This window comes from Capsicum annuum, chromosome 4 (genome assembly GCF_002878395.1).
Source record: "Capsicum annuum cultivar UCD-10X-F1 chromosome 4, UCD10Xv1.1, whole genome shotgun sequence".
Taxonomy (NCBI): Eukaryota; Viridiplantae; Streptophyta; class Magnoliopsida; order Solanales; family Solanaceae; genus Capsicum; species Capsicum annuum.
Genome location: NC_061114.1, coordinates 82575709 through 82581468, shown reverse-complemented (window position 1 = coordinate 82581468; position 5760 = coordinate 82575709).

The following is a 5760-nucleotide window of genomic DNA, read 5'->3' as shown; positions in this document are numbered from 1 at the left end:
GCTATTTATTCAACTATATTCTCACATGAGTTGATTCGGTTAAGGCATCTATCCTCTATTCAAAGGTTGAAGCCTTTAGCTTTGTGTAAACCCTTTATTTTCATAACAAACACTTTTCTATTCGAACAAGTGGTGTTCTTGGGCTCACTTTTCATGTTTGCAACAAAGAAAAGTCAATAAAGTGAAGAAGGGTTTATGCAATAATACTTAATCATGAGAACATACTGTATTCACAACCCCAGTTCAGCTATTCAAATCAAGGATCCCATAACCCTAGTTATGGGAGCTTAGCCATACATCTCCATAAAAGAAAGAGAAGAAGTCATTGCATTATTCATAAATTAATTCAAAATGTACTTACAAAAATCACAATTATTGTTCTTCAATCTTCAATAGAGAAAATGATAACGAAAGCTAGATTCCCAATTCTAGAATTGAATTTTAGAGAAAAACTATGTAACAATCTATTTCAAGTATGGAAAACCCTAATAAAAGATGAAAAAGATAAAAGATATCCAATCAAGTCTAAAACTGGATATTTATATGTTCCCAGGTAAAAAGAATTTAAAATTCAAATAATATAAAATCCACATTCAAACTGACGGCCAAAGTGGTGGTACAACGCAAGGCTGATGGTCCACCATTTGGTCCATCGCTGCTGATCCTGGAGGGTCACTTTCTGGATAAGACTGATGATCCACATGGTGGTCCATCACAAAACTGACGGTCCACCATCTTGACCGTCGCTGATGGTGTTGGAGAGTCTGGTTCTGTATAATCCTGACGGCTGGAGTAGTGGCCCGTTACATGATCGATGGTCCACCCTGTTGGCCATCGCTGAGCATTTCAAGATGCCTTGTTCTTTTGAGTGCTGATGGCCAAAGCGGTGGTCCATCGCAAAACTGACGGTCCACCATATGGTCCGTCGATGGGTCTTCAGAATTTATAGGTTCTGCCTCGATCTGATGGTTGAGTTGGTGGTCTGTCGCAAAACTGATGTTCCACCACATTGACTGTCGAAAGTGTTTTTTTCTAATTTCCTGAGTCTTTTTTTTCATTCAGCTCCTTACCCCAAAACACTAAAAAATAGTATTAAATGCAACCTTGGTTTCTTATAAACATGCAATTTTCCTAAGAAAAAAATGAAAAATGTTCCGTCAAAATCCAAAACATCAACACCCTCAACTTAAGATAATTGCTTGTCCTCAAGCAACTCAGTATCAAATTGCAAATATGAACAATACAATGACGACCATATTTCCACTGAAACAATTCTCACATTACTATTCATTTTTCATCCAAATCATATGGTTTAACATGTCAGGATTTATAACCAGCATCATTTCAATTTCAATTCATCTACACAACATGGATACAAGTATCTACAGAGATCAACTAAATTAAGTATGACTCAAGTTGCCCTCACAGTCAACGGGATATACCACTCAATATCTTTTGTGGATACCAATCATAACCCTCTCACTTATCAAAGAAGTTTCAAACATAGAACATGCACCCATAAGCTTGCCCTTATTATCCAATGTCCCCTTATAGTTGAGTTCCAAGATCAAGCAGGTGTTTTCTAGGCTAGGTCTAAGGTATCAGGCTAGGTTAAGAGGAAATTTTGGGCAAAAGTGACTAAAAACTATGCTTTAACTCTCTTTGCCAACAAAATAATTCATCTTACTAAACCCATTGCTTTGCTAGCTCACTTACCCTTTTCTCATTCATTCATGCTTTACCACTATGCTCTAAATTAAATTCTAGAATAACTTTTCATTAGGAAATTAACAGTCCTACAATAGCCACCCTCAACTTAGGTGTTTTGCCGAAGTTTAGGTATATATTGCGCATTAATAGTCCAGGGCTAGAGCTAGGTGTCAACAACTGAAAGAAAGTTAACTAGAATGTTTGGTGATGAAGAAAAATTAAAAAAGGCTCAATGAAGGGTTCAAAAATGGAAACTTATTTTTGGTGGGGTCAATTATTTTGGCTAAATGGACTAAAAGCACAAGGTAGCCTGCCATCACTTCTTATCTCATCAACTACAGAACAACATCAATTGAACCAGGCAAGCTCTAAGTACTCTACTATGTAAGAACTAATAGAAAAACTCATACACACAGTGGCAACTAAGTCACACCAATTCTACTGTTCTTAAGATTTGTATCACATATCATGTGTATTTACAGGTTAATGACAATTAAAGATTCACTAACAGTTGATCACATATTCTAGGAGACAAAAGTGAATAGTTAAATGGAAACAGTCATAGTTAGATGCCAACATCATTTATCATCCATATTCACAACAAGATACTAACACAAACAATACTTTTATTTCATGGACCAACCTTAGCAACATAACAAGACTTAAAATAAGGAAAATACAAATCTAAAGTTAAACCTAAACATGCCCCTTCTTCTAGATAGCACATGGTAGGGGTCCAAAATGTCGAAAACACCCCCCATGTTACAAGTATCCCACCTCCATAGAAAAACACATGCATTGTCCTCAAAGTATTAAAGTAAAGTACAAAAGAATGGGTATACTTATATTACCTCTCATTCATCTAAGGCATCTGTGAAGTGTGGTGAGGCTCTTGCGTCCTCACCTGGTGCAATGTTGGCCCCTACAGTGGTAGGGGCACTCAAAACCTCACCCTTCTGGATCGGAGGATTCATCTCCAAGACTGATACTGAACTTTGCCCCCTTGCTGGGGAAATACTAGTAGATACTCCTGCTTATTCATCTTCGTCTCTCTTCTTTCTCTTTTCTTGATTTCTTTCAAGCTCTCTTCAGATCATGTTGTTTTGTTGCTCTGGTGTCATTTCTGCTCTCTTTCTTATTTTTTTTCTTTCCTTGTAGCTTGCTCATCCATCTGCTGCTTTTTTTTGTCTTTCACAGACCTTTCCATCAGATCCACAATACCTTCATTATCATCACTCACCAGTAATGTTGGGTCAAAAAGAGGGTACTGTGGTTGCTTTCCCTTCAACTCTGCTATATCAGCCTTCACTTACTCGAATTCATCCATGAGCTTGGCAAGACCAGGAAGGGACAGTGTATCTAGCCTTTTATTTTTATGGTGATCCATGCTGTCCATCCTAGCTTGAATATTTAGGAATAAACGAATTGCCTCAGCTACAATTTCATCAACAAATGGCTTAAATTCTGATGCCCATTTTCTAACTATCTTTGGAAGCTCTTTTGCAGCTTTACTAATTTTGCAAAATTCTTCTACGTTAACCTGTATTTGGAAAAGTCTGCTCCACCCATAGATTGGGTAGAAACCGACCCTACAGAAGTACTTGGAGGCACATACTCAGGTGGAACATAAGTGGTAATGGGCAAAGGCATACCTACAGGGATTTTGGTGGCATCGGGAGTTGGTGCAGATTGAGTCTGGTAAGCGGGGGGCTTAGTGACATACATCTAGAACTTTGAGTCATCTTTCGACTTCTCAATGTCCTATTTATGTGTAGCTGGGATTTCACTGTCAACTCCACGAATCAGAGGCACACCTTCCTGTTTGCATAAATCAGTGATTAAGCAGGGGAACGACAATACACTGGTTGTCTTAAGTGCTCTTACAAATATCTTATCCACAATAATCTAGCTGAAATCAACTAGCAGCCCTGAAACTAAGCTTACCACAAATACAACTCTATTTTTATCCAAATTTCCATCATCTTTTGTTGGCATCAACCTTAAGCGAACAATGGCCCACTAGAACTTGGCCTTGAAGCTAATGGAATACTTTGCAATACGCTCCCATGGATTGGTCAACCAAGATAGGTTACCATCATCAGTCAATAACGAAGCCACCCAAGGCCTCTGAGTAGATGCAGTCCTCAACCTAAACAAAAGATCAGGTATAGTAGGTAGAGCCTCATACTCTGGCCCGAACAATATCCTATTGATTGTTCGAGCTAAAATATCAATAGTGACTCCTCAAACAGGCATAGAATCCCTGTTCGGTGGGCTTGTGACAGATGTCCCCTTTGGATAGTCCTTTTCTATTAATACACAATAATTAGCAAAGAATTCTCTTACCCAGTTAGGTTGATACACCTTGGTGGCCTGCTCATCCATGCTAGTTCATATTCATTGAAACGACATTCCAGCTCAGGATATTCATGTAGCTCCATTGTCATAATCTGATCTTCCTTCACGAATGGCCTTTTTTTACCTCTTGCTATAGGTGTCAATCCATCATAGAATTTCTCTCATTCTCTTTCTCTCTGCCATCTAATCACCTCTCAAACTTGAGGATCCTTACGCTTGATAACGTTAGCATCCTTAAGTTCAGTATCCATATCAGTTGCTTCCATATGATCACCCACGTTAGCAATCTCAGTTCCATCCTCACCAGGCTCGGGTTGATTTGTAGCAACCTTTGCCTTGTATGGGCTTGAGCTGGTACTGCTTGTACTACTATCGCTCTCCTATTTAGACTGGGAGAGTATGATAGATTCCCTTTCACATTGCCTAACTGTAACACCTCGTATTCAAGTACGTGTATTGGCGTATTCAAGTACATGTATTGGTCTTATTTATATGGAATTAATTTTATTTTATTTTATTTATATCAGAATTTGCCCGTCGATGGTTCCATACGTAGGTTATTGAATAAGCTTTCAAAAGATATAAAGATTTCCAAAAACGGATAGGTTTCAGATATAATCGAGCACGTTCGAAACTATAAAACGGTGGCCGGGATATTGGGAATAGTAAATGTGCAGGAAAATTTCCTACACACAAACTACTGAGGCCAGCCAATTTTTTGGGTCAACTTTGAACGATCATAACTCCCTTAATATAATGAACTGGGAGAGCAGTAACCTATGAAAAGAAATATCTTTGAGTCTTCTTTCCAATGCAATTGGTTTCATCCAAATCTAATATCTGAGTAAGGAGTTATACTCGTTTTACTTCAGCCTCTCAAAATAGATTTTTAGGGTCAAATTCAAACGATCATAACTCCTTGTACAGGACGAACTGGGTGGCCTACTTTATATGAAATGAAATACCTTTGAATTATCTTTCCAACTATACCAATTTCACCCAAATCCTATATTGGACCAAAGAGTTATGGTCGATCTACTTTAGCTTATCAAAACAGTCCACCAAAGGACAGATTTGACATTATTTAAATTTTAAAGGTACTTTGGTCATTCCCTATGATATTATGGACGGGAATATGTGTATATATACATGTATATGAGTTCAAAAACTCATCTTCATCATCAATCATTGAGAAAGAACAAACCCTAGCCAAATTTGACCTTTAAATTATTTTTGATTCAACCGTGGAAATTCCAAAGTAATCCGATAACTGCGTTTGTCATCTCGAGAGCTTCGAACGACACCTATTATTTGTGCAAACAGGATTGCATAATCAAGAGGTGAATTCTAAGGTGTGAATATTGTTTGCCTTTGTTCTCTTCCATATGTTTCTGTGTGATAGATGATTATATGTATTGGTTGTTATTGAAAGGTGATGAAAATAGGGTTATGGACTATTTTGCATGGTTTGGTTGTATTGAATTATGGAAGGTGGATATAGTAATTGTGTTATGGAAGGTGGATATGGTGATATACTATTGAATTGATGATTATTTATGTCTATGGCTCAATTTGGTTTAATGGATTGGTTGGAAGGATAAATGAATCCAAACTTGATATTGGAAGATGTTGTATGTATATGCATGGTATGTGAATGTAATTGGAGTATAAGAGGGTTAAAGTGACACCCTT